Source organism: Balaenoptera acutorostrata, chromosome X, assembly GCF_949987535.1.
Source record: "Balaenoptera acutorostrata chromosome X, mBalAcu1.1, whole genome shotgun sequence".
Classification (NCBI taxonomy): domain Eukaryota; kingdom Metazoa; phylum Chordata; class Mammalia; order Artiodactyla; family Balaenopteridae; genus Balaenoptera; species Balaenoptera acutorostrata.
The window spans coordinates 64,526,595-64,552,592 of NC_080085.1; the positions used below are offsets into that span (position 1 = coordinate 64,526,595).

The 25,998-nt window shown below is 39.8% G+C and overlaps 1 pseudogene; it reads right to left on the reverse strand.

Annotated features, from left to right (window-relative positions):
- Positions 1 to 8,879: 8,879 nt before the first annotated feature.
- LOC103011105 (N-alpha-acetyltransferase 50-like) lies at positions 8,880 to 9,375 on the reverse strand (annotated as a pseudogene).
- Positions 9,376 to 25,998: the final 16,623 nt, after the last annotated feature.

Below are 25,998 nucleotides of genomic sequence, written 5' to 3' on the forward strand. Positions count from 1 at the left end.
AGTGCTTTTTGGGAAACTGAATTTAACTTTATGGAGGAATGTTGAAGGATGTGATGAATTATACATACAAGATATACTGTCAGGGGCAACCATGGGAATTATGGAAAACAAAATGGCAGAATAAGCCTGATAAACAATTATGAGAGAGCAGAATGCCAGACTAAGCCTGAAGAAGAATTATGAAAAATAGGACTTCCAAATAAGTTCAATGTAACAACTGATATAAAGTGAATATGGGCTGACTGTTTACCAAAAGTACTGAGCAAAATAGGTAATACAGGTGCTAAGAATCCATTTGGTTCACTATTAGCTTCAATGGTAGAAAAATATGGGAAGCCCAGAATGTTGCTGGTAGGTCTCTCTCTTAAAAGACTGATTTCACTCTATCATGTTTGTGATGGGGATACTTATTAAAACCCTATACAGTAAGTCCCCTACATACAAATGAGTTCATAAGTCCAATTTGTTCATAAGTTCAACAAAATTAGCCTAGGTACCCAACTAACACAGTCAGCTATATAGTACTGTACTGTAATAGGTTTATAATACTTTTCACACAAATAATACATAAAAAACAAAAAAAATAAAGAAAACATTTTTAATCTTAGAGTACAGTACCTTGAAAAGTACAGTAGTACAGTACAACAGCTGGCATACAGGGGCTGGCATCAAGTGAACAGGCAAGAAGAGTTACTGACTGGAGGAGGGAGAGGAGGTGGGAGATGATAGAGCTGAAGGATCGTCAGCAATAGCAGATGGAGGGCAAGCTGCAATTTCACTCATGCCTGACGTTGATGGCACAGGTTCTGGTTCCTTGCTGGATTCAATTCTATCTACCCTCTTGAAAAAAATAATCCAGCAATGTCTGGGTAGTAGCTCTTTTTTTCTCATCATAGATGACACGGTAGCACTGGATTGCATTGTGAACGGGTGCTGCAACCTTCGTGTACCATTCTATGTTCGGGTCCTGTGCCTCAAAAGCTAACAGTGCCTCCTCAAATAAAGAAAATCCCCTTGCCATTTCCTGCATCGTGAATCTCTTTGGTTCTTCAGTTACTTCTTCTTTCCCTGGTCTCTCTTCGTTCTTTCTCTGGGCCTCCAATTCCTGGTGCTTCTTAGCAGTACCAGCTACATCACCGCTGCTTTTATGCTTGCTTCTGGACATCCTGGGCTTGAAATAAAGATACTGTACTACTGTACTCTATACAGTACTGTACAGTAAAGTACACAAAAGCTCAACCACTTGTAGAGGATGAATGCATGTGACAATGTAAGCCAGACACGTGAACTAACTTACGTGGCTGGACATGCAAACGCACGTTCGCATCTTTGAAAGTTTGCAACTTGAATGTTCATATGTAGGGGACTTACTGTATTTCAACGGCCAGAGGAAGGCTTTTTTGGGGTAGACAAATTGGTGTACTTACAGGAATTTTTAGGAAAACCCCACCCAACCAAATGGATTATTGATAAATCTCTGAGATGAATATTTCTCAGGAAGTAAATGCAAGAATGAATTGGGTAGCCATAAACAATTAATTAATATATTGGAGGAAGATATTAAGATATGGAAAACTCTTTCTCTTTCTCCAAGTTCACAATTCTTCCCTACTTTTGCCCCTTCTGCTCCTTCTGTTTCCTTTTACCTTTCCTTGTTTCAATCTAGGACCTGGGATAAGGTGGGTAATGACCTCTTGGTTGGATGGTTCCTAGTGGCTCTGAGACCCAGAGATGACTTCCTTTTAGAAGAGGGAGAATTGCCAGCCTTATTCAAATGTCCTGATATGGGTTGCCCAAGTCTCAGTTTCACCTCTGAGATTCTCAGAAAACCAAACGTGCAAAACATAGTTAGGGAAGCAAAAATGATTAAAGGAAAGAGCAAGGAGTAATTTAGAATTTAAACAAGAGACTGTGCCTTAGAATAAAGGCATTGGATTGGTAACTGGTTGCCCTGGTAACTTGCAAGAAAAATAATTTTAAAAAGCAATATAAACGGCAAAATGAGAATGGAAACTAGAATGACTTCCAAACCTCCCTATTTTTTAATCTCTGCATGAAGAAAATCTATCCTACCCTTCTGGAGCTCCAAAGCTCAAATGCTTCTTTAGAAGTTATACAGGACTACTGGGAACACCAGAAACGGTAAGAGTCCATATGCCCTTTTGCCAGCTGATATTACTATTTTAAGAGCTCTTTTCCAGTGCTCCAGGAAGATCTGTAACTTTTTTCTGAGGTGCTCCATGGAGTGTTTGCAACCTACAGCCCTATGCATGGGATGTATACTGGCTGCTGCATAAACTATTGCTATTGGTTGACTTGGTCGACTAAAGGAACAAGCATGATGAGGCTCTATTAGGTTCCTAGGGATGCTATAACAAAGTACCACAAATTGGGTGACTTAAAACAACATAAATTTATTCTTTCACAGTTCTGGAGGCTAGAAGTCTGAAATAAAGGTGTTAGCAGGGTCATGCTCTCTCTGAGACTGAATAGAATCTTTCTTTGCCTCTTCCTAGCTTCTGCTGGTGACTGCCAATCCTTGGTACTCTTGGCTTGCAGCTGCATCATTTTAATTTCTGCCTCTGTCCTCACATGGCATTCTCCCTGTGTGTCTCTGTCATCACACAGTGTTTTCATCTTCTTAAAAGGACACCAGTTACATTGGATAAGAGCCCGCCCTTTGCTTGTTGACATTTGCAAAGACCCTAATTCCTAATAAGGTCACATTTACAGGTTACTTGGGGTTAGGACTTCAACATATCTTTTTGGAGGACATAATATAACTCATAACAGGGACCAAATAATAACTCCTATTATCAGGGAGTACCATGCCTCAGGAAGTCTACAGTTTGCCTCCTCCAACAACTCAGGTTGCTTTTCATACCTTGGAAACTCAGCACAAGGGATTGATGTTGGCAATCCTTGAAGCCTTTCTGCAGAAGGTGAGCTGGAAGAAACTACAATGCCGCACTCAAGAAGCTGGATAAATCCTCTCTGATTTTCACCAATAGTTTACTGGGCATTATCTAAATTTACAAGGTTGGATCCAGGGGCAAATTAGTAAAAGCCCTTGGTCCTCTCTACTTTTGTGGCAGCCTTTTTGCCTAGAAATCAAGCACAAGTAAGAGAAAAAGTAGGTGGATGGCAAGGACAGTTTCTCAGATATTGGCAGCAACAGCAACTCAGTTTTGGGAAAATATGGAGAAAGATAAAGAAGACAAAAAGAAATTTAAGACCTCAGTGTTAGCTTTTCAGTTAGAATTATTCACAAAGGAAAGAGACACTTATCTGAAGTCATCAACTCATAAGAGGGAGTCCCCTAATGTAAAGTCAATATGTCACTATTATAAGAAGATGGGGCCCTGGAGAAATGGATGCCAGAAGAGACTGAAGAATATGCAAGGGATGGAAACCAACTCTGAAGCTTTACAATTGTGTCAAAGAGACTACCCCCCAGGAAATCACACAGGAAATAACTGGCAAGTGGTGCAAACTAATGAGCAAAATTGGCATAGTGGGGGAAACTTGGAGCTGAGAATGGGAAATACTTATATGTCTGTTTCTTTTCCCTGCCTTAATCTTTCCCTGGCTGTTCTTATGGATACTGGAGGCACATGTTCTGTATTTTCTAATGATCTTTCTCATTTTTCCTTTATCCATAAAAATATTCAAGTTGTGGGTACCTCTGCACAACATTTTACCTGTTCTTCTCCTCTAAGGTTCCTGTGCAAATAAGTCATCTGTTAGAGGAACATGCTTTTCTTTTGTCTCTTGTTGTGCCTTTTAATCTGATGGGAGGGGACCTGATCTGTAAACTAAGGGCTACCATATTCTATACTCTAGATGGAGATTTTGGTAAATATGTCCTTCTGAAACAAAAGAAGGACAGGATAGAGTGACAGTCTCACCTAAAAAAGTGCTGGAAAAGCACTCTGAATTATAGGAAATAGATTCATCTTTAGGAATTAGGATTTAGGAATCCTAGGAACAAATGACACCTTTAATAAAAAGGATTAATACTAATGTTATAGCTTACAACAAATGAAAACCATGGCCATGGTCACAATATCCTCTCTCTCTAGCTCAAATACAAGAACTAGAACCTGCAATTACATAACTAGAAAGATGGGACATAATAAAAAAAAGGGGGGGCATTTGCCATGTACCTATAAAGAGGAAGGAAAATTTGACATGAAAGTTCAACTTATAAATTTGTACAAGAAGTTAGTCATTTCTCTGACATCTTTTATATCCATCCCTGCTACTATCTTTTTTTAAAAAATAAATTTATTTATTTAATTATTTATTTGGTTGCGTTGGGTCTTTGTTGTGCGCGCAGGTTTTCTCTAGTTGTGGCGAGCAGGGGCTACTCTTCATTGCGGTGCACGGGCTTCTCATTGCGGTGGCTTCTCTTTCTGCAGAGCACGGGTTCTAGGCGCGCAGGCTTCAGTAGTGTGGCATGCAGGCTCAGTAGTTGTGGCTCACGGGCTTAGTTGCTCTGTGGCATGTGGGATCTTCCCGGACCAGGGATCGAACCTGTGTCCCCTGCATTGGCAAGCAGATTCTTAACCACTGAGCCACCAGGGAAGTCCCCCTGCTACTATCTTAACCTCTATACCTGCATCTGCTAAATATTTTCTTTAGGGGACTTATTTTTAGCTTTCTTTTCTCATCTTTAGCTGAGTAATCATGGTTCTTCTTTGTGTCTACCTATGGAGGCTTTCAATATTTGTGGCAATGAATCTCTCAGAGATTTGCCTATTATATATTCTCTAGATATTTATAAAAGAATTTGAAGAAGTTCCTTCATGGCCCATGCTAGTTCAATACGTGAATGATTTATTGATAATTGCTAAGACTTTAAATGCCTATAAAGAAAATGCTTTGACTTTCTTAATATTTTTAGCTGCTGAAGAACATAAAACCTTCCTAGATAAATTGTAGTATCGTCAAATTGAAGTCAAATATTTGGGACATTTCATATTAGTCAATAGACAGAAGGTAGTTCCATCCCAAATTCAGCCTATTTATAAATGAAGTAAACTACCATGAAAAAGAAACCACTCCACCAATTTGGGGGGTTGGTTGGGTATTGCAGGCAATGTATCTCTGCGTTTTCTGAAAATACTAACCACCTGTTTGAGATGTCACATGATGCATCACCAGAACCTTTACAGTAGTCCAAAGAAGCTAGAGAAGCCTTTTAAACACTTAGAGTAGCCCAATGGTATTAGGCGTTCCTAACTTTGACAAAATAGTCCACCTTTTTTGTAATGATAATAAGGGAGCACTTAAGAAAGTGGTGTACTTTCTTAAAAGTTAGTCTCTCAGAGTCTGGATCCTATGCTTTGCAACGGGAGAGGCCGCGATGGTGGGAGGCCCGCGCGCTGCGATGAGGAGTGGCCCCCACTTGCCACAGCTAGAGAAAGCCCTTGCACAGAAGCGAAGACCCAACACAGCCATAAATGAAAATAAAAATAAATAAAATTTAAAAAAAAGTTAGGCTCTGATTATAGGCTTATTGCTTACTTTTATGTGTTGTTGGATTCTTTTGTTCTAGAGATGCCAGGATGTTTATAAGCCTTAGCAGCAGTTGGTATTCTAGTTGAAAAGTCTCAGGCTTTGACTCTGGAACATTTAACTTACTTATATGCACCTCATGCTGTTACTGCTATTTTATAAATTCATAAGATACAACATTGTCACTGTGCCACTGGACTAAGTATGAACAAGTCTTATTGTCTAATCCTAATGTTATTCTAAGAAGGTGTAACCTTTTGAACCCAGCTACTCTGTTGCCAAATCCTGACCAAATAGCAGACAATGATTCCCTCACAGTTATAGCAGAAGATATTCAAAGTTTGCCTGACTTATCTGATATTCCTATTCCTAATCTTGATTTAATATTGTTCACTGATAGAATTTGAGTGAGAGACACACAGGGAAATAGAAAAGCATCATATACAGTAGTCAGTCCTCATGAGGTTTTAGAGGCTTATCCTCTCCCAAATATAAAGTCAGCCCAAGAAGTAGAATTCCTAGCTCTCTCTCTCTTTCCTTTTTTTTTTTTTTTACCAGAACATCAGGTAAGTTTATTTCAGATGTAACAGCAATGTTAAAATCAACAAGTTTAAATCTTAACTGCACCAAGTAAACTCAGCTATTTAAGTATTTTTAAAGTTATTCCCTCCAAAAAACTGAGGGAGTTTTTCTTTTCCACCCCATATACCATGGTTTCCCAATAGTTCTATTTTTGGAGGATTTTCAGTTGATGAATAAATTGCTTTGGGGATATTTCTGAACTTCTTTCCCCAAATGAAAACTAATCTGGACCAATTATATATTGCATAGATTTCTCTGCAGATTCTTTTCTTTAGAACCTAATGCAATTTCCATACAATATAATTTTTACCTATTTGCCCCACAGAAAAACTATCTGCCCTGAAAAATATAATGGATATATCCTGTGATCTTCCAGTTAATAGAATTGTTTTACCTCAATGATAATTTTTATCAAAATAACCAACTGAACATGGGACATTATTTCAGTCTTTACTGACTCATAGGCACATGAACTAGTGCCCAGCTTCTACCTCTTCTACATCCTCCTCTTCCACAGGTGGATGGAATTATTTCATGTAAGTTTGATGTAGGACAATTCACCCTTTACAAACACAATTTAGGTTAAAGTCAGTGACTAGTGTGGAAAAAGAAACACTAAAATGATACGGAGCCTACACAGTTCAAAATTTAATATTTTTTCCTCCATAAATAATATGTACTTAATTGTAATGAGGCAGCTATTTGGTTTTCATTAAACATATTTAGGGATACATTCATAGGACTGATTAGATAGTCCAGGTGAAATGGTTATAGAAATAGAGGCAGTGTCATCTCACAAAACTCATTTATATATCAAAATCTATTTTGATATCTGAAGTTTACAAAAAGGCTGAATTTTCAAACTAATTATGCCTTCTATAACTCAGGCACTCTTCTCTTGGCAAGAGCAAGCTGAAGCTTATCCGTGAAGGTAAAGGTGCTTAATGCTAAACTTTTCTTCTAAGCTTAGATTTGGACTGCTTAAGAAACTGATACCCAAGAAACCAGCATGGTCTTTCTACATTTTTACTATCTTAAGATTATAACCCTATAAACTCATTTATCAACTATCTTCCTTTTCTATATTATTCTTGGCACTCAGCTAAGACTGTTGAAGTCTTCTGTACCTTGTATTTTTACATTCTCAAATAAGAATTTAAGATTATAAAATGTGCATAAACATTGTGTAAAATAATTTTGTCATTCAACATATATGAAGAGATGAAACTTTTATGCCAGAATTTACATAAGAGGATAAATATTATGAATCAACATTCCTTTTAAAGTCAAGTGACAGAAAATTCAAGCCCTGTGCATTGTTTTAAAGTCTAATGAAAACATTTCTTGGGCAACCAGTATTGGCAATGTAGAAAATTTTAAATATTGGAGATGGGATTATGGAGGAAAACATGAAAATTTCAGATGTCTTCTATCTTACAAAAAGTTATCGACCCGTCAAAGTCACTCATTATGTGCCAGAAAACGATCTGGCATAAACCAGTCCTGTCAGTAGAGGAGGTCACAGTGACATTTGCGTTATTAATGCTTCTAGACTTCTACTTTTTCCAAGAATAGAAGCAATATGTTTAACAATTCCCCCACACCCAAATCCTTAAACTCAGTATCACAGGCACAGAATGTAAGCAAATCTGGGACGTTCTCCAACAGATAAGCAATAGCACAGCTATGTTATTCTCAAAAATACTGTCTAGATATTCTTTCCTCTAAAATCAAATGCTCAGTGGCCACACTTCTAACAGTCTGCATTAGCTGACATTAAATGCATTTGTTGTGCCACAAGTCTATCTAAGCTTCCTTTTAGGTATTTTTTAATATGTCCAAGAGACAACGCCTGCTTCAGGTTTATTTAGGGGCACTGACCTATAAGGACATCAACTCCATTTTTAAGGTTTGACTAACTATTGTGGGTTTACTGAAGAAAGAGGACAGGAGAAAAAAAAGCAAATCACAGCAAACCTCTTTAGGTCAGTTAAAGGCCATATCTCTAGCTGGGATATTAAAAAAAAATCTCACCAGCCCACACTCTAAAAGTTAATGCCACTTCTAACAATCAACAGCAAGAAAAATAAACCTGCTAACAACCAGCCCACTCATTAGCAAAAGCAGTTTAACTCAAATGCTGAGACCAAAGTATAACACTACCTACTCAAACTGTCCCACCTACCCTCAGCCACCAGCGAGGAAGGAAGAAATAACTGCTTAACAGAACAAAATAAGCTTAGTATTTCTTACAAGGATAACAATGGTCCAACTTCTGAGATAATACTCAGAAGGACAAAAGGTGGAGTGAAGGCAATGTATAGGGATTGGTATCCCACAAAATCTTGAAAAACCCAAAGTACCACAAACACACTAAACTTGTCTATGAGTTAGAGAACAAGATATTGCTGCTGCTTCTTTTTTTCCTTTGAATTATACAGTATTTTGTAGGCTCTGCCCTTCAATGTGAAAGCAGGACATTAAAAAAAAAATGAAATTGACACAAGTTTTTGGGACCATATATCTGTGAAACTAGACAGATCTATTTATACCTTCTCCTTCCTACAGTCAAATAAGAAAACTAAAACAATCCAAACATGATTAATAAGTCCTTAAAAGTTTAAAACCTTTAGAGGAAAGGGAGGGAAGTTTTGAAAGGAGGAAAAACAAGAACAAGGAAGGGGGAAAGCTTTAAAAGAAAGAGGGGGGTGGGGAATCAATGGGCATCTCTTTTATTTGGCTTCAAGCAAGTGCAAGAGAGTACATCTGTAATTTGTTCAGTTGTCTGTCTTTTGCACATGTGCGTTCTGGCCAGAAGGGACTTTGAGGTTTTTCTGCATCTGCGGGCTCTATCCTCTTATAGTAATTCTTCTTTGTCTCAATAATCTCAAAGCCAAACTTTCTGTAGAAGTCAATTGCAGACTCATTGCTGATCTGGACATGCAGATAGATGTTGTCAAAAGTGCCAACTTTTTCACAGATGTTTAAGACATGATTTAACATTTTAGTTCCTATTCCTAGCCTTCGGTATGGTGCCAGACACCCTAGTGTCATGATGTAAAGTCTCTTCTGATTCTGTGAATGATCCACCCTACAGCATACTGCACGTACTGCAATGCCATTGAAATAGGCAAGTTTTGCTAGCTCGCCAACCTCCAGCGCATCCTTGTAGAACTTGTCATTGGAGCTGACTGGAAAGATGACCTGGTTTAATCTCTTCAACTGTTTAATATCATGTGGTGTCACATCTCCCAGCTCGATCCGCCCTTTCATCTTCCCGGCTTGCTGAGGCAGTTGTTACCACCGATATCAACGCCATTGCCGTCGCCGCCCTGAGCTCTCCGCGCCCTCAGCTCGGGCCACTCAACCCCACAAGCCGCCCTCCTCGCCTAGGGCAGGGAGCTGAGCGGGTGACGGAGGCCTCGAGAGTCGAGCGCGCCTCTGTCTCCACAAACGCACACGGGGCACTCGCCTCCCGCCCGCCGCCGCCGCCAGCCAGACCCGCCGCTGCGCTGTGAACTTTCACCGGAACTCCTAGCTCTTATACAAACTTTTTAAATTAGCCACCAATCTTAAGGTGAATATCTATACTGATAGTAAATATGCATTTGGTATCTGTCATGCTATGGAACAAATGTGGAGGAATAGAGGGAACTTTCTCATAGCAGTAGTAACTGAAATATCACACTAGAAACGTAATTGCTGATTAGTCACCCCCGCTTCTCCAACAGATTTCTGAAATTCATTGTAGAACTCATAACAGACAACAAGATGACATATCTAAAGGAAATTAATTTGCACACCAAGCCACAGAAAGGGCTACTTAGGTCTTGACTGGGGAAATTGAAGCCGCATTACTTCTATCCAAGAACTCTTATTTACAATTTCAGAAGTACACAACTCCACAAGATTTAGAAAACTGGAAACCAAGGAGAGCTGTGAAGAATATCATAGGAATATGGGAATTACACTATAGGAGTATTTGTGTATCTCACTTATTATATGCTTGGATGGCTTTTTCATGACACCAGCAACCTTATTCAAACAAAAGGAGTATAGTGAAAACCTTGGAATCGTACCACATTTGGAATAAGGGTCAAATAATTCAAGAAATAATACAAAGGTGTGCTGCTTGCCAGAACAATTATTTACAGGAAACACTTAAGGTAAGGCAAAGAAGTCTGCTGAGGACATTGTTACCTGGGGTCTGGTGGCAAATAGACTTTATAGAGTGTCATAATCCATTTGGGCTGCTATAACAGAATACTGCACAGACTGGGTGGCTTATAAACAACATAAACTTATTTCTCATGGGTCTGGAGTCTGAGAAGTCCAAGATCAAGGTGCTGGCAGATTCAATGTCAGGTGATGATCCACTTCTTTTTTCATAAACGGCTTTCTTCTTGCTGTGTCCTCACGTGGCATAAGGGGCAAGAGAGCTCTATGGGGTCTCTTTTATAAGGACACTAATTTCATTCATGATGTCTCCACCCTCATGCCCTAATTATCTCCTAAAGACCCTCTTCCAAATACCATCACATTGGTGATTAGGTTTCAACATAGGAATTTTGGGAGAACACATTCCGTTGATAGTATAGAGCTTTCACCTTCAGAAGGTAGAAGAGATTGATCAGTAATGTTGTGTATGATGTCTGGATTGCCAGAAGTGTTCCTAGCAGCTAAAGCAGATGCTCAGTGTTTCAAGGACTTACTGAATTATAACATCCCAACCTTTGGAATTTCTGAATATCTGGAGTCTGATAGGGAAAGTCATTTCATTTCTATGGTTATGTAGGAGCTCTGTAAACACTAAACCAATAATTTGCTATACTCTTTATCATACTCAGTCTTCTGGACGAGAAGAACAAATGAACTATAAAGAATTCTTTGACTAAATAATGTCAAGCCATCAGCTTACAATGGCCCAGAGCTTCACCTTTGGTTTTATTAAAAATAAGGTCAACTTCCTCTGGCAGGCATGATATTTCTCCCTTTGAGTTATTGTTTGGAAGATTTATGAACTTAGAGTTTAAGTATAATCCCTTATCTGATATAATGGAAAAAACTCATGATCAAGTGTAAAACTTAGAGGGTTTGCTGTTTTTCTGGCCACATTACACTAGTGTGTGTGGCCAGATGCTGGAAGAATTCCCCTGAAGAGCTGTGCCATTGATATCGACCAGGAAATAAAGTCTATATCAGAAAAAGGATTGTCACAACTGTTATGTAAATAAGCGAAAGATGGCCCCTATATTTACTTATTCACAGCAGGCTTGGACTGTAAGCTCAAAAGCCTACCAGTACCAAACTCAAATTTTACACAACCAATTTTTATTTCATTTTATTTAGAGTGTTGGGACTTTTTAAATTTAATTTTTATTTTATGCTGGAATATAGTTGTTTTATAATGTTGTGTTATGTTCAGGTGTACAGCAAATTGGTTCAGTTATATGTATACATATATCCATTCTTGTTCAAATTCCTTTCCCATATAGGTTATTATGGAATTTTGAGTAAAGTTCCCTGTGCTATGCAGTAGATTCTTGTTGATTATCTATTTTATATATAGTAGTGTGTCTATGTTAATCCCAAACTCCTAATTTATTCCTTCCACTCACCTTTTCCCTTTGGTAACCATAAGTTTGTTTTCTAAGTCTGTGAGTCTGTTTCTGTTTTGTAAATAAGTTCATTTGTATCATTTTGAAGATTCCACATATAAGTGATATCATATGATATCTGTCTCTGTCTGATGTACTTCTTTCTAGGTCCATCCATGCTACTGCAAATGGCATTATTTCATTCTTTTTAATGGCTGAGTAACCTTCCATTGTATATGTGTCCCATATTTTTTTTTAAAGATATATTCTTTTAATCTTTATTGGAGTATAATTGCTTTATAATGTTGTGTTAGTTTCTGCTGTACAACAAAGTGAATCAGCTATATGTATACATATATCCCCATATCCCCTCCCTCTTGCGTCTCCCTCCCACCCTCCCTATCCCACCCCTCTAGGTCGTCATAAAGCATCGAGCTGCCTAATTTTATATTTTTGACCACAACTTATGGCATGGGGGGATCTTAGTTCCCTGACCAGTGATGGAACCCGTGCCCCCTGCATGGGAAATGTGGACTCTTAACCACTGGACCACCAGGGAAGTCCCTGTACCATATCTTCTTTATCCATTCTTCTGTAGATGGACATTTAGGTTGCTTCCAATGTCTTGGCTATTGTAAATAGTGCTGCAATGAACATTGCGGTGCACGTATCTTTTTGAAGTATGGTTTTCTCCAGATATATGTCGAGGAATGAGATTGCTGGATCATATGGTAGCTCTATTTTTAGTTTTTTCAGGAACCTCCATACTGCTTTCCATAGTGGCTGCACCAATTTACATTCCCACCAACAATGTAGGAGGGTTCCCTTTTCTCCACACCCTCTCCAGCATTTATTGTTTCTAGACTTTTTTTTTAATTTATTTTATTTATGTATTTATTTTTGGCTGCATTGGGTCTTTGTTGCTGCATGCGGGCTTTCTCTAGTTGCAGCGAACGGGGCCTACTCTTCGTTGCGGTGCGCGGGCTTCTCATTGCGGTGGCTTCTCTTGGGGAGCATGGGCTCTAGGCCCATGGGCTTCAGTAGTTGTGGCTCACAGGCTCAGTAGTTGTGGCCTGCGGGCTCTAGAGCGCAGGCTCAGTAGTTGTGGCCCACGGGCTTAGTTGCTCTGCAGCATGTGGGATCTTCCTGGACTAGGGCTCGAACCCGTGTCCCCTGCATTGGCAGGCGGATTCTTAACCACTGCACCACCAGGGAAGCCCTAGACTTTTTGATGATGGCCATTCTGACTGGTGTGAGGTGATAACCTCATTGTAGTTTTGATTTGCATTTCTCTAATAATTAGCGAAGTTGAGCATCTATTCATGTGCCTTTTGGCTATCTGTATGCCTTTAAAAAATGTTTTTTGAGATATCGCATCCATTTTATTTGAATAAATATAAAATCTGATGTTACACTGTATTGCTAAAAATGTTAAACAATAACTCTAAAATTAATTTAAAAAAATTATACAATGTTTAAAGGTTGCACTCCATTTAGTTATTATAATATATTGGCTATATTCCCTGTATTGTACAATACATCCTTGTAGCCTATCTTACACCCAGTAGTTTGTACCTCCCACTCCCCCACCCCTATATTTTGTATGTCTTCTTTGGAGAAATGTCTGTTTAGGTCTTCTGCCCATTTTTTGATTGGGTTGTTTGTTTTTCATACTGAGCCACATGAGCTGTTTGTATATATTGGAGATCAATCCCTTGTCTGTTGCTTCACTTGCAAATAATTTCTCCCATCCTGTGGGTTGTCTTTTGGTTTTGTGTATGGTTGCCTTTGCTGTGCGAAAGTTTTTAAGTTTAATTAGGTCCATTTTGTTTATTTTTGTTTTTATTTTCATTACTCTAGTAGGTGGATCCAAAAAGATATTGCTGTGATTTATGTCAGAAAGTGTTCTGCCTATGTTTTCCTCTAAGAGTTTTATAGGATGCAGTCTTACATTTAGGTGTTTAATCCATTTTGAGTTTATTTTTGTGTGTGGTGTTATAGAATGTTCTAATTTCATTCTTTTACATGTAGCTGTCCAGTTTTCCCAGCACCACTTATTGAAAAGACTGTCTTTTCTCCATTGTATATTCTGGCCTCCGTTGTCACAGATTAGGTGACCATAGGTGCGTGGGTTTACCTCTGGGCTTTCTATCCTGTTCCATTGATCTATATTTCTGTTTTTGTGTCAGCACCATACCGGTTTGATGATTGTAGCTTTGTAGTATAGCCTGAAGTCAGGGAGCCTGGTTGCTCCAGCTCCATTCTTCTTTCTCAGGATTGTTTCAGCTCTCTGGGGTCTTTTGTGTGTACAAACAAATTTAAAAATTTTTTGTTCTAGTTCTGTGAAAAATGCCATTGGTAATTTGATGGCGATTGCATTGAATCTGTAGATTGCCTTGGGTAGTATAGTCATTTTGACAATATTGATTCTTCCAATCCAAGAACATGGTATATCTTTCCATCTGTTTGTTTCATCTTTGATTTGTTTCATCGGTATCTTATAGTTTTCTGAATACAGGTCTTTTGCCTCCTTAGGTAGATTTATTCCTATGTATTTTATTCTTTTTGATGCCATGGTAAATGGGATTGTTTCCTTAATTTCCCTTTCTGATATTTCATTATTAGTGTATAGGAATGCAAGAGATTTCTGTGTATTAATTTTGTATCCTGCAACTTTACCAGATTCATTGATGAGCTCTAGTAGTTTTCTGGTAGCATCTTTAGGATTTTCTATGTATAGAATCATGTCAACTGCAGACAGTGACAGTTTTACTTCTTTTCCAATTTGGATTCCTTTTATTTCTTTTTCTTCTCTGACTGCTGTCGCTAGGACTTCCAAAACTATGTTGAATAAAAGTGGTGAGAGTGGACATCCTTGTCTTGTTCCTGATCTTAGAGGAAATGCTTTCAGCTTTTCACCATTGAGTATGATGTTAGTTGTGGGTTTGTCATATATGGCCTTTATTTTGTTGAGGTATGTTCCCTCTATGCCCACTTTCTAGAGAGTTTTTATTGTAAATGGGTGTTGAATTTTGTCAAAAGCTTATTCTGCATCTATTGAGATGATCATATGATTTTTATTCTTCAATTTGTTAATGTGGTGTATCACACTGATTGATTTGCAGATATTGAAAAATCCTTGCATACCTGAGATAAATCCCACTCTATCATGGTGTATGATCCTCTTAATGTATTGTTGGATTTAGTTTACTAGTATTTTGTTAAGGATTTTTGCATTTATGATCATCAGGTTTTCTTTTTTTGTAGTATCTTTGTCTGGTTTTGGTATCAGGGTTATTGTGGCCTCATAGAATGAGTTTGGGAGTGTTCCTTCCTCTGCATTTTTTGGGAATAGTTTCAGAAAGATAGGTGTTAACTCTTCTCTAAATGTATGATAGAAATTGCCTGTGAAGCAGTCTGGTCCTGGACTTTAGTTTGTTTGGAGTTTTTAAATCACAGTTTCAATTTCAGTACTTGTTATTGGTCTGTTTATAATTTCTATTTCTTCCTCTTCAGTCTTGGAAGATTCTACCTTTCTAAGAATTTGTACATTTCTGTTAGGTTGTCCATTTTCTTGGCATATAGTTGCTTGTAGTAGTCTCTTATGATCCTTTGTATTTCTGTGGTTTCAGTTGTAGCTTCTCCTTTTTATTTTATTTTATTATATTTTATCTTATTTATTTTATTTTAATTTTATTTTTTTATGCCATGCTGCATGGCTTGGGGGAGCTTAGTTCCCTGACCAGGGATCCAACCCAGGCCCTCAGCAGTAAGAGCACAGAGTTCTAACCACTGGACCACCAGGGATTCTCTATTTCTAATTTTATTGAGTTGAGCCCTCTTCCTCTTTTTCTTGATGAGTTTGGCTAAAGGTTTATCAATTTTGTTTATCTTTTCAAAGAACAAGCTTTTAGTTTCATTGATCTTTTGTATTGTTTTCTTCATCTCTATTTCATGTATTTCTGCTCTGATCTTTGAAATTTCCTTCTACTAACTTTGGGTTTTATTCATTCTTTTTTCTTTAGTTGCTTTAAGTGTAAGGTTGGGTTATTTATTTGAGATTTTTCTTGTTTCCTGAGGTAAGACTGTATTACTATAAACTTCCCTCTTAGAACTGCTTTTGCTGGGTTCCATGGGTTTTGGATCATCACTTTTTCATTTTCATTTGTCTCTAGGTATTTTTTTGACTTCCTTGTTGATTTCTTCAGTGATCCATTGGTTGTTTAGTAGCATATTGTTTAGCCTCCACATGTTTGTGTTTTTTAAAGGTTTTTTCTTTTAGTTGATTTCTAATCTCATAGAGTTATGGTTGGAAAAGATGCTTGATATGATTTCCAATTTTCTTAAATTAACCGAGGCTCGCTTTGTGGCCCAGCATGGGGTCAATCCTGGAGAATGTTCCATGTGCACTTGAGAAGAATATGTATTCTGCTGCTTTTGGATGGAATGCTCTATAAATATCAATTAAGTCCATCTGGTCTAATGTGTGATTTAAGGTCTGTGTTTCCTTATTGATTTTCTGTCTGGATGATCTGTCCATTTGGGTAAGTGGGGTGTTAAAGTACCCCATTATTATTGTGTTCCTGTCAACTTCTCCTTTTATGACTGTTAGCATTTGCCTTATATATTGAGGTGCTCCTATGTTGGGTGCATATATATATTTACAATTCTTATATCTTCTTCTTGGATTGATCCTTTGATCATTATGTAGTGCCCTTTTTTGTCTCCTGTAGCAGTCTTCATTTTAAAGTCTATTTTGTCTGATATGAGTATTGCTACTCCAGCTTCCTTTTGATTTCCTTTTGCATGGAATACCTTTTTCCATCCCCTCACTTTCAGTCTGTATGTGTTCGTAGATATGAAATGGGTCTCTTGTAGACAGCATATATACAGGTCTTGTTTTTGTACCCATTCAGCCAGTCTATGTCTTTTGGTTGGAGCATTTAATCCATTTACATTTAAGGTAATTATTGATATGTATGTTCTTATTGGCATTTTGTTAATTGTTTCAGATTTGTTTTTATAGGTCTTTTCCTTCCCTTCTTCTTTTGTTCTCTCTTCTTGTGATTTGATGAATATCTTTTGTGTTGTGTTTGGATTGTTCTTCCTTTTTTGTGTGTGTATCTATTGTAGAGTTTTGGTTTGTGGTTACCATGAGCTTTTGATATAGCAGTGTGTGTGTATATATATATATATATATATATATATATACCCACATATACATATATACAAGATTTTTTAAAGTTGCTGGTCTCTTAATTTCATATGCATTTCCCATGCCCTACTTTTGTATTCTCTTCTTCTCAGAATTGCTGGTTTTGACATCATATCTGTATGTGGATGATTTCCTACCTTTACTGTACATTTGCTTTTACCAGTGAGCTTTCCCATTCGTAACTTCTTGTTTCTATTTGTGGCCTTTTCTTTCTGCCTATAGTAGTTCTTTTAGCACTTGTTCTAAAGCTGGTTTAGTGGTGCTAAATTCTCTTAGATTTTGCTTGTCTGTAAAGCTTTTGATTTCTCCATTGAATCTGAATGAGAGCCTTGCTGGGTAGAATATTCTTGGTTGTAGGTTTTTCCCTTTTATCCCTTTAAATGTATCATGCCACTCCCTTCTTTCCTGCAGAATTTCTGCTGAAAAATCAGCTGATAACCTTATGGGGATTCCTTTGCATGTTATTTGTTGCTTCTCCCTTGTTGCTTTTATTTTATTTTATTTTTTATTTTTTTTTGGCTGCACTATGCGGCTTGCCGGATCTTAGTTACCTGACCAGGGATTGAACCCGGGCCCTAGCATTGATAGCACCAAGTCCTAACCACTGGACCACCAGGGAATTCCCCCCTGTTGCTTTTAATATTTTCTCTTTGTCTTTAATTTTTGTCAGTTTTACCAATATGTGTCTTGGCGTGTTCCTCCTTGGGTTTGTCCTGTATGGGACTCTCTGTGCTTCCTGGACTTGAGTGTTTCCTTTCCCATGTTAGGGAATTTTTTGGCTATTATCTCTTCAAATATTTTCTCAGGCCCTTTCTCTCTCTCTTATCCTTCTGGGACCCCTATAATGCAAATGTTGGTGCATTTAATGTTGTCCCAGAGGTCTCTGACTGTCCTCATTTCTTTTCATTCTTTTTTCTTTATTCTGTTCTGCGGCAGTGATTTCCACCAATCTGTCTTCCAGCTCTCTTATTCATTCTTCTGCCTCATTTTTACTCCTATTGATTCCTTCTAGTGTATTTTTCATTTCAGGTATTGCATTGTTCATCTCTGTTTGTTCTTTATTTCTTCTAGGTCTTTGTTAAATATTTCTTGTATCTTCTCAGTCTGTGCCTCTGTTCTTTTTCCGAGATCTTGTATCATCTTTACTATCATTACTCTGAATTCTTTTTCAGGTAGGTTACCTATCTGCACTTCACTTAGTAGTTCTCCTGCAGTTTTGTCTTGTTCCTTCGTCTGGAACATATTTCTCTGCCATCTCATTTTTTTCTAACTTTCCGTGTTTGTGGTCTTTGTTCCACAGGCTCCAGGTTTGTAGTTCCTGTTGCTTCTGATGTTTGTCCCCTGGTAGGTGAGATTGAGGCTTATGCAGGCTTCCTGGTGGGAAGGACTGGCGTCTGCCCATTAGTGGGTGGAGCTCGGTCTTGTCCCTCTGGTGGGCAGAGCTGTATCAAGGAGTGTGTTTAGAAGTGGCTGTGGCCTCAGGATGACTTTAGGCAGCCTGTCTGCTGATGGGTGTGGTTGTGTTCCCACCCTGTTGGTTGTTTGGCCTGAGGCGTCCCAACACTGGAGCCTGCAGGCTGCTGGGTGGGGCCAAGTCTGGTGCCAATGTGGTGACCTCTGGGAGAGCTCACTCCAGTGAATATTCCCTGCCACCAGTGTCCTTGTCCCCACAGTAAGCCACAGCTGACCCCCACCTCCCCAGGAGACCCTCTAAGACCCACAGGTAGGTCTGGCCCAAACTCTTATGGAGTCACCGCTTTGCCCTGGGTCCCAGTGCATGTGAAACCTTGTGTGCGCCCTCCAAGAGTGCAGTCTCTCTTTCCCCCCAGTCTTGTGGCGTTCCTGCATTAAAGTCCCACTGGCCTTCAAAGCCAAATGCTCTGGGGGCTCCTCCGCCTGATGCCAGACCCCCAGGCTGGGGAGTCTTACCTGGGGTTCAGAACTCTCACTCCTGTGGGAGAACCTCTGCGATATAATTATTTTCCAGTTTGTGGGTGGCTCACTTAGCAGATATGAGATTTGATTGTATTGCACATGCTCCCCTCCTACCATCTCACTGTGACTTCTTTGTCTTTGAATGTAGAATATCTTTTTTGGTAGATTCCAGTCTTTTTTGTTGATGGTTGCTCAGCAGTTAGTTGTGAGTTTTGTGTTTTTGTGAGGAGGTGAGCTCAAGTCCTTCTACTCCACCACCTTGATGCCACCACTTCCAATTTTTAAAAATATAGAGCAACTAAGCAGATTTTTAGCCATTAGGAGACTTCCTACTTCATATACCTCACAAAACTGCATCCAACATCTGTTAGATGTAGACAAAAACTAACCCTGTAGCTATAAAAGAACTCAAGCTGATGCTACCTGTTGAGGCTTTCTGACCCAGAGACTCCCCAACTTACTGCTGAGTGACTTTGCCTAGGTACATAACCCCTTCTTTGATTCTGCTCTCCCCTGAGTGTTCCCTTGCCTTCTTCCCTTTCTGGGTAGTGGCCTGGTGTGGCTTTCTCTGGAAGGTCATGTGCTGTGAAGGACTTCTCCTCTCATACAACCTGTTCAATTGCCACCCAAATTAAGCTCGTTATGTGCTACCATCACCTCATGGTCTTATCTCAAAATCCTTGAGCTCACTATATGTGGTGATAAGGACAGGATTCCCATGATGATCAAGGAATTGACATGGGCCCTAGCCTATCAGTAAGACAGTCAATTATCAAATAGTTCATTGAAAGCCTTAAGTAATTGGGACTCAAAATTGGAATAACTCTAAGTCTTTTTGGCATGGCATTGCTCTTTGTTGTACTTCACTCTATATTTTTTTGTGATTTTCCCTTTTATCTCATTAGCTTGGCCAAGCAGTAGCACCAGGAGTTGAGTGAACGCATAACATTAAAACTGACTTTTGTGGTCAGAGGTGTCAGTCAGCCAGAGGATATCAGCCCACACACCTGGGTCCCTCACTAGGCAGGTACTGGAAGTTGTAAGACCTGCGGGCCTGAGTAGGAAAAGGGGAGGAGTTCGTGCTTCTGGACTAAGGGTGAGCTGCCTGTGTCCCCTTAACAGGCTATCATAAGAAGAGCTCTCCTTAGCCAGGCTGGTGATTTGGGGTACTCTGAATTGAGAGGATATCCTTGTCATGGGGACTGTTATGGCAAGCAAAGGAGCTGATAAGGCAGACATTAGGCCAAGGCTGTTCTCTTAAGCACAGTTAGGGGAGAGCTTTTGCAAATAACTAGCATGCCTCTGCTGTTGTGACACTCAGTTATGATGTTGCAGGTGTTGTCATTCTAGTCCTTCCCCAGAGGGATATGGAGATCCCAACCCTTGGAGTGAGCTGGCTAAAACATTTCTTAAAATGCCTAAAGACAAGGAAATATATAATCCTGCCCCTTCCAGGACTCTGAAAAAGGTCATTGCCCTGCTGAACAGGTGTTCTAAACCACAAGTCTCATGCTAAGCCTTGCTCTAGGCAGCTTCTCACCAGCATGCCACCTGAAAAGGAGGTAGAAGCCCAAACTTTCTAGAGAGACTAGATGGAGGGGAAGACCCTGGGGAGGAGGACTAGTGCTCTCTAGAAGAAAAGGCAGCATGATGTCACCATAATAGTGACTGGGATAATTTGCCCTCTGCTTTACTGGTGACAACTCACAAAGTAATAAAAAAAAAAAAGACAAAATGGGAGGGTCAAAAACCAGAAACTGGTTTTCATTTGGTGTAGGAGATACATCCTTTCTCTCACCCTGAGGCCTAGTCTCTTCTTAATGACCTAGCTCAGGAACCAGATGAAAAAGTGCTGCCTGGGTACATAGGATGTTTCTGGTAAGGAGCAATTTCCACCTAATGGGAGCTGGAACTAAACAACTGGCTGCTGTAGTATGAGATGAAAAAAATGGTATCCTTGTTAAAGGATCCTCCACAATTAGTGTAGAAGGTTGTAATGGTCCCAGGGGAAACTTTGAACCCTGGTCCAAATTTATACTTTGTTGATGTGAATTTTTATGGCTTGGAAGGCTTCGCACTCTATGTTAGGCCTATAGTGGCCTGGGCCAACTATCAGTGGAAAATGTTAGCCAAGGTTAACCCTCTCCTCCACCAGTTGGGGATGTTGGAGTGGGCTTATCAGGCAATACATGGTGTGCTGCATGATGACATGGCAAGTCCAGAGGAGGCTGAACTGAGTCCTAAATCTGCCCAGTTGTTTCTCAGGAAGACTCTTGACAAATATAAGTCTTCTTTAGTGGCAATGATGACTAATGCTAAAGCATTAAAGAGGACATAGGTGCCTTGGATTGATTGATTGATTATTTATTTATTTTAAAAAATCGGTTTTATTATTTATTTATTTATTTTTGGCTGTGTCAGGTCTTAGTTGCGGCACGCAGGATCTTTTGTGGCTCTTCGTTGTGGCGCACGGGCTTCTCTCTAGTTGTGGCGTGCGGGTTCCAGAGCATGTGGGCTCTGTAGTTGTGGTAAGTGGGCTCTCTTTTTGTGGTGCGTGGGCTCAGTAGTTGCGGCATGCAGGCTTAGTTGTCCCGCAGCATGTGGGATCTTAGTTCCCCTACCAGGGATCGAACAGGCGTCCCCTGCATTGCAAGATGGATTCTTAACCACTGGACCACCAGGGAAGTGCCGCCCTGGATTTAATAGAAACTCAAGAAAGACTAACTCAGAATCAAGTGTTGCCTGTTACAAACAACACCCCATTGGGTCCAAATCAAAATTACTGTCAACAGTGAGATCACCTTCCTCCTAGGCCAAACAGACCATCTACAGCTAAGCCTTTGTTTGAGCATGAGCTTTGAGGTAAACAAGAGAGGTTATACTGCAACCCAAGGGACAGGAGGGTCCCAAATTGAATAACCTCTGGTAAATAGGTGCAACAATTACAATACTTACTAGAGTTAGATTACAACCGATTACTGGCTTCCCCGTTGGGGGTAGCTTTACCTCCGTACTTGCTCCTAATCTCTGCCAGTGACAGGGACCTGCTACACAGGGATCTAGTGGTCATGGAAGTGCCCCCTTCTGGCAGAAAATTACCCTTTTATCACATTAACTGTGGTTTCAGTTCCAAAATATAATCAATACTGGCTGGGCTGGCTCTGTTGGACATGAGTACCCATATCTCCCTAACCCCAGGAAGCAGTCATGTTTTAAAGGGACCTCCTCTCCCCAGGAGGTGACCAGCTTGGGAGGAAGATTAATTAAAAGGGAAGTCACCTGATTAACTATTAAAATTGGTTCTGTTATTGCTAAAAGATGCTTCTCTCCTAGTTATTCCCCATCCCACCGCCACCATCTTTTTTTCCCCACTATGGGAATGGACCTTTTTAGTCAGCAGTTAACCTCATGGAACAAGCCTAAGGCTTTTACACTGTTGTTGGGCACCACCCAGTAAGAACCAGTTAACCTTCTTCTACTGGTATGGGTGGTGAAGTTACCACAGTACCAGCTAAGGTGAGGCACTGAAAGATTACGGCTTCTCATAGCTGGCTTAGTTAAAGAAGGGGCACTGATTCTTACTACGTTTGAATTCTCTGGTGTTGCCTGTGCTTAAAGCCACAACTAATGAGTAGAGGATAACTATAGACTATAGAGAATTAACAAAGATATTCCCTTTATTAGAGCACCTCTACTAGATATTGCCATCTTAATGGATGACATTTAAAACAATATGGGTAAAATGGTTTGCAGTTATAGGCTTAGCTAACATGTTCTATTCTATAAACATTTCACAGGAGTCAACCATAACTTACCTTCACCTTTGAAGGTCAACTGTACACTTTTTTTCCAGTTGCCTATGGGGTATTTAAATAGTCCTGCACCATCTTCATAGGCACGACCTAAATGCCTGACCCACTTGCACTAGAAACCCAGCTTTGGCATTATATCAATGACACCCTTCTCATCGGACCTGACTAAGACTCTGTCTCACAGGTCATTAAAACTGTGAGCAAGCTCCTCACTGAGAGGGAATGGACAGTTGCCCCACATAAGATACAAGGCCCCTCTCTGCTAAATTTGGGAGCTATATTTGGAACTTAGAAGGGGAGCTATTCCCAATTTGATAAAAGATAAGAACCTAGCGCTCAAGCCTCCCACATTGGTAAAGGAGGCCCAAGATTTGGAAAGAATATTTGGATTTTGGTGCCAACACGTTCCTCACCTCCAATGTTGGTCTTTGTTTATCAAGAAACCTACAAGTCTTTCACTTTTCAGTGAAGACCTGAGCAAAAACAGGCACTAAGGAGGCTAATAAACTAAAGGAGGCTATTACTTTGGCAGTCCCACTAGTGCCTCGAGGACACAACTTATAATTAGAAGTTTGGGCCAATCCAAAAATTGCTTTCTGGAGCCTCTGGACCAAAAGGACATGTAAATGACTATGCATAAGCTTTTGGTATAAGAAGCCCCCAGACTCAGGTCAAAGGTATTCACCAGTAGAGAAACAACTCCTGGTGACATACTGGGCACTTATTGAAACTTAAGGCCTTACTGGGGCAGAGCCAAGTAAGGATCAAGAGAAACCTAGCCTTATAGGAGTTTCACAACTCCAAGAGGAAATAGCCATATACTCTGCCACTGAGGATAACTTGCCAAAGTCCCAAGAAATGTCCCCACTTCTTGCTCAATGGGGACTGGTAGGAGGATGGTCAGTACTCTCAAAATGAGAAAAACAATGGTCTGTCTTTACCAATGAAGTGAGCATGGGGTATAAGGGAGTCAGACAATGGACAACCACAGCTTATCATCCCTATCCAAACACTCCAATTTCCATAAGGGGGATAGATAAAGTACCCAATGGCCTGAGCTGCATGTAATACCATTAGCACTAAAACATGCCTTTGACAAACATTTTCCTAAGGTTCTATGTTTACCAACTCCTGGTTGATGGCTAATGGGCTAACAACTAACTTCATCAGGACTTCAACAAAATCACAGCTGGAAAATACAAGGTTGAGACATTTGGGGTAAAGAGATATGGGAAAAAATTGCCACATTAGCTCTTACTCTGCCCATCTTGGTATACCATATCTCACCTCATACCAAACAAGGCATGGAGGAGGGATGATACAATACCAAAGCTGATTAACTAACCAGACCATTGAAACAGATAAGCTTCTTGAAGGACAGAGAGTCCCCAGAACTTTGGGACTAGTCACCCTATGCCTTCTACTGGTATGCACCCAAGAGGCCAGGGTATTTGAGTATCATGGGGTTATGAAAATGGATTGTTAATAGAAGAGTTGACCTACTGGGAAGACATTTACACAAAGCCATTAGAGACTGTACCAAGTGCCCAAAATCTAAACACTGGAGAAATTTTTAGAGGAGAAGGGCCACAACAGAACTGGCAAATCAACTTCACTGGGCCTCTTCCTGTAGCAGCAAGAGTCATTAAATATGCCTTAACAATGGTAAAAACCCACACAGACCTTCTATTGGCTTACTTGTGTAAGGCACCAGTCTTTCCTAATGTTACTGAGAGGTTAACAAAACAGCTTTTGCAGCCTTTGGGAGTGTTACACACTCAGATCAAAGCTCCCACTTCACTGCAAAGCATATGCAATAATGGGCATTACAAAATAACATTGCTTGTGTTTTTCACCTACCCTATCATCCTACACCAGCAGATACCATAGAAAGACATAACGGGCTTTTAAAACAAGGACTATGGAGAGAATTTGGAAGACAATGGTCCCCCAAGTGGTTGATACCGTCGATAGTCCCAATTACGTTAAATTCACACTGCCTCCCCTACCATGGCATAACTACGCCATATTTAAATCCACAGAAAATAAGGAGACCACCAACAGAGATGCTGCAACCACTGCTGTTGTATATACCCACACTGGATACAACACAATTATCAGTTTTCACGAACATGGTAACCCTGACATTATTGCTCACAGCAGAGGAATAAACACCTGATACTTTAACTTTTCCTTTCTCCCTCATAGAAAATCTAGATCTTAGCTATTTCCTCCTCAATCCTGATGAGGACCTGATGTGGACTATTGGCTCTGGAACCATCCTCAGCCTGTGTCTGTTCATCTTCCAGCATAAGCAGAGCAAACCACTCACCATTATCTGGAGAGAGAGGCATCCACATGTCATCACATACTTTGCTCTACTAAAGGCACTGTGGAAAAAATCTGGATCAGATTCTGGCACCCAAGAGGTGGAATTAATTGTCCCTGAGAGATATACAGTGGAAAATTAGATCCACTACTGATGGCTGCAGATGACCTCTGACTTTAACCCCTACTCCATTGCTGTGGCCTTTCCTTACTTGAAAAGTTCCTACATTCACCAGTGTAGACTACATGCCCATTGGTGGATCACCTTAGCATGCCACATTCATATCACACTGGTCAGATTGAGGATAATGGGAATCACTTTGTTGGTTATTCAGATTGGTCAATCCTACTAACATGACCACAGGCGTCAACACTGAGACTAGTACTCTACCTCTTATCTCTACTACTACTAGCAACACCCGTCCTTGCTAAGCCAGACTCCATAATACTGTTGGTGACTCCAGGTGCCTTCTAAGCACTATGGGGCAATTTCTACCTCAAACGAAATGAAATCCACTATTATTAACTAATACCATCAAGTAAGTAGAGCAATAGGCCACTATCTATCAACTCTTATTTAAAGAATGCACAGAGAGTCAGCTCTACCCAACACCAGAGCCTCCCATCAAGGCTCTTAGATAGCCTCAACCACCAGAGGGCAGACAGCAGAAGCAAGAAAAACTATAATCCTGCAGCCTGTGGAACAAAAACCACATTCACAGAACGATAGACAAGATGAAAAGGAAGAGGGCTGTATACCAGATGAAGGAACAAGATAAAACCCCAGAAAAACAACTAAATGAAGTGGAGATAGGCAACCTTCCAGAAAGAGAATTCAGAATAATGATAGTGAAGATGATCCAGGACCTCAGAATAAGAATGGAGGCAAAGATCGAGAAGATGCAAGAAATGTTTAACAAAGACCTAGAAGAATTGAAGAACAAACAAACAGAGATGAACAATACAATAACTGAAATGAAAACTACACTAGAAGGAATCAATAGCAGAA